General features: G+C 37.5%; 1 long non-coding RNA gene and 1 pseudogene across 1 annotated transcript; one reads left to right on the top strand and one right to left on the bottom strand.

The window, feature by feature from the left end:
• Positions 1–6: 6 nt before the first annotated feature.
• On the bottom strand, positions 7–4,831 carry LOC106734285 (uncharacterized). Its single transcript, XR_001369968.1, has 3 exons — positions 4,775–4,831; positions 2,521–2,588; positions 7–330 (listed from the first exon to the last, which is right to left on the bottom strand). It is a non-coding gene; the product is annotated as an uncharacterized LOC106734285 (long non-coding RNA).
• A 2,160-nt stretch (positions 4,832–6,991) lies between these two features.
• On the top strand, positions 6,992–7,971 carry LOC102495923 (COP9 signalosome complex subunit 5 pseudogene; annotated as a pseudogene).

Genomic DNA, 7,971 nt, shown 5'->3' with positions numbered 1-7,971 from the left:
TGTAGGGAATGGAGGATAAATTGTATTGTACCTAGGGAAGAATGAAAGTCCAGGTGGATAGGGGCTAAGTTGGGATTTTGAATATACATAACCTGGACAACAGAGGGGAGGCAGAGGGGGTAGTGAGATTTTCCTTAGTCTTCAAAAAGGAGGGAGTGGTGGGATTCCCCCTGGACCACTGAGAGGAGGAGGGGGTGGAGGGATTTTTCCTGGGCCATAGGGTGGAGGAGGAGGTGGTAGAACAAATTCTGGGCCAAGAGGATTAGGTGGTGGAGGAATCCATGGTCTAGGAGGATATGGTCTCCAAGGGCCTCTCTGACTCTCTCCAGGCTGTAACAAAAAAGAAACACTTTTAAATTAGCTATATCAAAGTCAAGCATAAGAGCATATACTTCCATGTTAGGCAGAATTCTTATTGGCACCCAAGATTCAAGCCCTCTGCTTCACGGACTGGCTTACCCATGTCAGTAGAGTCCTTTTAAGACAAATTCTGTGAAGTCAAAGACAGACTTTAGAGAGATTTGGCTGCAGCAAATACATTTCTATTGGCTATGAATCAAGGTGCCTCTTGTGGGAAACACCACATGGAAATAAACAGTAGATGGGCTGAAGAACTGAGGGTGGCCTTCATTCTTAACCAGCCAGAAAGGAGAGGGTCCTCAGACCCCAATAAACAAGCAAGCTTAAAAGGGGATCCTGAGGTAACATAGACCAGGAAGCAGTTTATCAACTTTGAAGACACTGAGCAGAGAATCTAACTAACCAAGTCATACTTAGAAATTATGAGATAATAACTAGATTTTGAAGCTACTAATTTATGGTATTTTGTTAGGCAGCATTAGAAAATCAGTACATGTGTCTAAGTAATGACGCTGAAAGTTTATATGAGAGTAAAGGCAGAGTTTCTCTCTTGATCCCTCTATCCCTGACTCCCAGTGAAAGCTGTGATACATTGAATGGAAAATAAGTATCTTGGACAAAATCCTATCTTTTGCTTATAATAAAGTCTAGACTTAGTCCCAAATGGAAGTAAATATGCTCACAGCATGAAGAAAATATCTCTCTGTATTTTATTCAAGAGTTATTCCAGGGTTCAACACTAATAAACTGAAATACACTGCTGAGAAACTACTGTGTGGTGTGCTACTGTAGGAGCTGCAGGGGTGCAATCTTATGTTGCCTCTTTGTGGAAGTTCTTGTTTTCTTCTCCCAATTTTTTTCTTCATAGTGTTCAATTTGATGTAATAAATTTTGCAGTTTTTTTTGCTAGAAGTTACTCAAATTCATCTCCTCTTCCTAAACTAGAATTAATCTGTTTTTACTTTGAAATAGAATATCATTCCATGACTTTATTTTCTTTTTCTTTTTCTTTTTTTTCTTTTTTTGTGAGAGATTTATGCTATAAGGCATATGCACTTGCTGGAGAGACAAAGAAACAGGGAGGCATAAAGTGAGAAGTCATCCCTGAAGAGGGGATGGCCACACCACAATCCCTTCTCCTTTATCTCCTATTGGGGCGCTGGGCATGCATGCACTCGCGCTTGGAGTGAGTTTTAAGCCACTAGGTTTGGGATTTCAACATGGTCAAACACATAGGAGTCTATTGCCTGAACCAATATGCCACTGCTTGCCCCAACGTCATTCCACTACTTAAAAAAAAAAAAAGTGTGTGGGGCCAGCAGATGATGTAATGGTTAAGGCACTGGACTCCTATGTGGCTGACGGTGGTTAGAGCCCCAAACCTGGGGGCTTGAACCTTATATCTGGTGCATGTGTGTGCATAACCGAAGTCCCAAGAGGAGAATGGAGAAGGGATTGTGGGTGAGGCCACCGTCCTAGAGGGTGGTTTCTAACTGTATCTCTTTCTCTCTCTCTCTGTTAGTGTCTTTGGTGTCTGCACATGCCCAGTAGGAAAAATCTCTTAAAAAGAGTGTGTGTTTTATCCTTTGTAATATTATATGATATTTAGTCTCTTCATGGTATCTAATGTAGTCCTTTATAAATGGATGGTTTACAGTGTTAGTACCTTAGAACTGAGCATGCAAATATTCTCCTGGATTTCTGGAAAAATGCATTTTCCCATGTTCCACTCTCAGACATGCTTATACAGTCAATGACAAGGTCTGGAATCCTGTACTTTTAAGAAGTGAGTCAGGTGACTGGGATAGAGGTGATCCCCACATCCGCCTACTGAGAGCAATTGTTCTAACTTTCCTATTTCATAGAGTTTTACCTGCTCATATTGTTGCTGGAGTACAGGGACCCACACTTTCACATATTTGTATAATGTAGTCTGATAGGAGACATCTGAGCTCTCCAATATAGTAGCCATGGGCATTGGTAGTTTTTTAGTTAAATTGGATTTAAAATTAAAATAAAGCACTAGAACAACAGTGTTTCATCAATAACTAATAGCTACTAATACACAATGAAATATAATATCATAAATATAAACAGAAATATGAAGTAATAGTTACTGAGAAAATGTGAGAATATAAGCTAGTGATTTATGATACTTACAGAGAAACAGGTTACAAGAGCCCAAAGACCCAAGATCAAAGACAGTGGCTTCATCCTTGTGGTTGTTCCTGAAAGTAAGTAAGTATAATGTAAGTATAATGACTGATCTCCATTACTTTTTTGGGGGGGAGAGGTTTTTGCTATAGGGGACATGCACTCTCCAGAAAGACAGAAACAGAGGGGAACCAGCAGTTAGTGTAATGGCTATGTTGCTGGACTCCCATGTAGTCGACCACGGTTCGTGTCCCGGACCCGGTGGCTTAAAACTCACGCCAGGCGCGTGTGCGTGTGTGCCCAAGATCCCGAGAGGAGAATGGAGGAGAAGGGATTGCGGCGTGACCATCCCCCCTGGGGGGTGATTTCTCGCTTTCTGTCTCTATCTGTCTGGCGAGCGCACGCGCCCTAAAGTGAAAATCCCCCCAAAAAAAAAAAAAAAAGACAGAAACAGAGAGATAGAAAATGAGAAATCACCCCCCAGGGAGAGTGGCCACACCGCAATCCCTTCTCCTCCATTCTCTTTTTGGGATTGTGGGCACGCACGCACATGCACCCTGAGTGAGTTTAAGCCACAGGGTCTGGGACTTGAACCTTGGTGGGCTACATGGGAGTTCAGCGATATAGCCATTACACTAACTGCTGGTCCCTCCATTACTTTTTTGTTACTTTTTTTTTTTTTATTAAAAGGTACTGTTTGGAATCTATATCAACACATGGTATATAAAGTAGTGTAGTATTTGTCCTGTGGCATTTTTAAGGAATTTGCCTAACATTATTTTGGACTCAGTGTTAATGTGGAACAATATCAGTAGCCTCATAAAATTAACTGTAAAATGATACAACCAGTTTTCATTTTTGAGTCATAAACTGATACTAGGGGTAGTGTCAAAAAGTTATTCATAAAGTATTATAAACAATAGAAGGTCTTAGAACTAAGTTTTTTTTCCTAGAGAAGTAACTATTCTGAAATGAACACTTATTTACATTTGAATATTTTGGTTTAATTGTAGCTACATTACTTTATAGTTTTCCTTAGATTTGTATTTATGCTCTTAATATTTTTAACTAGATTGTACATTATAAATTTAATTTTCTGGACAGCACAAAAATAAGGGAACAGGTTCAGATGTTGTGGTGTAGTGGTAACACAATGCCCTACAAGGCTAGAATCCATATGACCAACTGCATGTTTATATCTCTTGGATGACTTGAAAACATACCAGACATGTGTGTGAATTTCTGGGATCCTATGGAACTGTAGAGCTGGGGAAAATGGATTGTGGCATGATAAAACTCTGTCTAGGGTACTTCTCCCTTTCCCTCATGCACATGCATGCACTCTCCATTATACAAATTTAAGAATAAAAAACAAAAAAGGAAAGGAAGCACCCTCTTTGACATAACCTAGAGAAAGAGTCACACGGTATACATCTAATTTTAACTACATTCTACTAAATTACTTAAGATCATGATGGATGGCCTCAAAGTGCTTCCAAAAGTCTGTTGGGTTGTCAGGAAAGTCATGATACATTATTGCACAGAAAAATAGAAAAATACGTCATGACTTTTCTGACAACCTAATATATTCATACTATTGAATACATTAAAGATCAGGGTAGAGAAAACATAGAGGTGTCCAGCTATTTTACTCTCAATTGGATCAAAATGTACATTATATTTCAAATACATGACAGTCAGAGTTCTGAGAAAGTACCTTCGAAGCACCATTGTGCAAATTGGTTTCCCAAGAGTCATCTCTGTGCACAGATTGAATGTGCTGACTAAACAATGTAAACATTGAGAGTCTCAGATGCAGAAAATTTCACTGGCTATTGAATTACAATTACCTGTAGTAATTTCTCTAAGTATTTTTTTCCTGTGATCCATTTTTATAAGAAGTTGGAAAACCAAAGCAAAACTAATAATAAAAATATAGTATATACGGTTCTCTCTTTTAGAAAATCTGAGAGTACACTATCATTATTAACATAAAGAACTTTAAGGTCAAGCGGGAAAGTTTTCTGAATGCTTGCTTGATGGATTGATTGTTCCAAGTACCCAACATGAATACTTTGTTATGACAAGAAGAATTTTTCAAAATTTAATGCATGTTATTATTTACAATTTAAAAGATGGTGCTTATTCTTTTGGTAAAAAGGAATATTCTAGTAAAACCCCATGAACATGCTGTTTTTGAAAGCCTGAAAAATTTAGTATTTAAAGTAAAAGTGATCAGTTAATATTTCCAAGTACATACCACTGTGTGAGGATCCTTCTTAGGGCTGATTAATCTGCTGGTCAAAATAGAAAGATGGCGAAAGAAGGTGAAGAAGGACAAAAAATCCTAGTGCTTATATATGTTGCAAAGATTTATATTGGCCATAAAAGGAGTATTTTGTGGATAACATAACTTCTGGGTTGGTGCACTTCAAACAAAGATAGAAAGTCATCATTGCCAATCTGGCAGTCTTTTTCTTCAATTTATTTTATTTTTTCATTTCTGAAGTGCTTTGATCCATTAATATCTGCTGTTTCCTGAGGAAGCACATACAGTGACTCACAATTTCCTATTGCCTTAGAAAAATAATCTGGGGCCTGTGGTACACCATTTTCTCTTTATATATATTAAAGAAAAGGCACAACCTGTTCTATCCAAGGAATTTTAATGACTCATGGTTCATGCTTGAATTGAGATTTTTATCAAAGTTTTGAAATAGCAAGTGAAAGAAATCATGTGGTGTGCAAAGAAGAATCGTCAGAAAGTTTATGTAGAGTCTCATTCTAAACTAAATTTTATCTCTGTGTATCTGTGATTCTTCTTAAGATATTTAAATTATTTAAAAAACTTTTATATGGACTTTTTTAGAAAAAGCTCTTGCTAAGAAAGAACTGAGATTATCAATCATTTTTAAAAGTCATGTTGTACTGACCAATGTTAATTTAGGAAATGTATTACAACTAAACAAACATGATGACATGCAAGGTTTTTTATTATGGAGAAATAACAAAAATGATATTTTCCTTTGAAGTGATGTCTGTTAGAAAGTAACAACCTTGTCTTTTTGAGGAAACTTTTCCTATGCAAAATGATCCTATAATCTCTAGTTTTTACAAATTATTGTATATGAATAAGAATAGCTCTTACTAAACCTTTACCCTATTCTATGTGGCAGGCTGAAATGAGTTCTCTCATCATCTCTGTTTTGCACAAAGTTACTAATTAACTGAATGGAATTTGACCTGAAGTCTGCCCAGTGTAAGGTCTGAGTCTTTTTACCAGTATTTCATGTTTTCGACCAAATCAACATACTCTCCATAGATTTATGTAACATTAAGTTATAGTACTCTGAAGAGACTAATCAAGTGATCTAATACTCAGGTCATTCAGGACTTCACAATTCAGATGAGTCTAGAAACTTTCTTGTTTTGATATCAACTTCTTTCTCAGTCAAGTGTTTTAAATCAAGGCGTGATCTACATTGTAATGGATCATTGGCTCTGGAGGACTTGCGTGGATATTGGCAAAACTGGAAGATAATTTATCAGTGATGGTGACCAGTGAAGAATTAGGGTCACATAAGCAAGCGGAAGCACATGTCTTTTAAGAAACAGAGACAGCTATTCATGACATTAAAAAAAAATGCTGACTGAATGCTTTCTAGAACAATACCTAATAGAGCTGAAATCTCTTGTCACAGGAAATTAAGTGATGGTAGAGTCACATTATTGTCAATGTAGAGATTTGTGTGACAGATGCACAATATTTTCTAGACATATTTAGTTTAGCAGAATTAAGCTCAGACATGTAGCAACATATTTGATTATTTGATGTCTGCTGCCTCATTGTGCTACACTTATTTCCACTGAAACACAGCTGTAATGACTGTTTCTTTGAACCTGTAGAATATGCTACTTTTAGGTTATTCAGGTATTTTGGTTTCTGAGTTAATGACACATATAAAATATTTATCATGCTTTAGAATTTACAACAATTGCTGAGTGGGATTAGTTATTGGTACCATTGGGCCCTAGAGAAAACTTACTCTACTGGATTGAAGAATTCTAGCATTGATGAGATGAGCTCCAATGGGGTTTGCAGATTGGAGAGAAGCCAGAGCTCTGACTTGTACTGTATAGATGCTGGTAGAAACCCACCCTTCCAAGTTCTATGGATTCTCTGGAGTTTGGCCACACATTGTACCCTGAGCTTCCAAGTGGTCAGTATTAAAAGAAAAATGAAATCATATTGAAAAATTAATACTATTTATAAAATATAATAATAGTAGTCACCTACTGCTGGTAGCTTTCCTTTTTACTGAAAGTCATGAGAAATCTTCATATTTCATAACACACATAAAGTGTATTATTTGAGGTGTCATGGTTGCCTCTAATAAGAGTTTGTGCCTAGGGTGGGAAGGGTCCAAAGCTTGTACCCAGAAACCTAGCAAGATTAAGTTGTGTATTGGTTGTGGAAATGACAACTTCTCTGAATCCTCAACCTCAGAGATCTGGGAGTGGTGTGGCCCAGAAAACCTGGGAATTGGCCAACATACAGGGAGCCCAGAGTATTGAGGAAATCTACAAGTGACAAGAAATAGCAACACGAAATCCTAATGGCAAAGTACTGGACTAAGGATCACCATTAGTTTAAATATTGAAAAATCTCAGCATTGATTCTACTGAAAATGGTGATGTATGACAGATCAGAAGGCAATTTGGGAAGTGATGGGTTTGATGCTAGGGAAGGTGGACAGTGAAACCATGATCATTATGGATAGTTTTGCTTTACCTGTACAGGGCACTGAAACCTGAGTAAATGCTCAGGCTGCTGCCTGTGAGTACATGGCTGCATACACAGAAAATGCTGAACAGGTTGACTGCCTGTAAAATGCAATTTGCTGGTATCACAGCCACCCTGGCTGTGGTTGCTGGCTTTCTGAAATTGAAGTTACTACTCAGATGTTCAATCAGCAGTTCAAAGAACCATTTGTAGCAGTGGTAATTGATCCAGTAAGAACAATCGCTGCAGGGAAAGTGAATCTTGGAGCCTTTAGGACATACCCAAAGAGTTACAAACCTCCTAATGAAAGACCTTCAGAATACCAGACTATGTCACTTAATAAAATAGAAAACATTGGTGTACATTGCAAACATATGCCTTAGAAGTCTCATATTTCAAATCCTCTTTGGATCGCAAAGTGCTTGAACTTTTATGGAATAAATACAGGGTGAATACGCTGAGTTCCTCTACCTTGCTTACTAATGCAGACTATACAACCAGACAGATCTGGAAGAGGGAGTTTCATGTTGAGTTTAGAAACACATGACCCAAAATCAGAGGACAAACTTGGCAAAGCTGTGAGAGACTGCTGTAAAACTACCATGGAAGCTATCTTTGGATAGATGTCTCAGGTTATTAAGGATAGACTTTTTAATCAAATTAATCTCTCTTAA

This window comes from Tupaia chinensis, unplaced genomic scaffold, assembly GCF_000334495.1.
Source record: "Tupaia chinensis unplaced genomic scaffold, TupChi_1.0 Scaffold000086_1, whole genome shotgun sequence".
Classification (NCBI taxonomy): Eukaryota; Metazoa; Chordata; class Mammalia; order Scandentia; family Tupaiidae; genus Tupaia; species Tupaia belangeri.
Note: the sequence above shows the minus strand (reverse complement) of the source record. Positions and strands in the feature narration are given on the sequence as shown.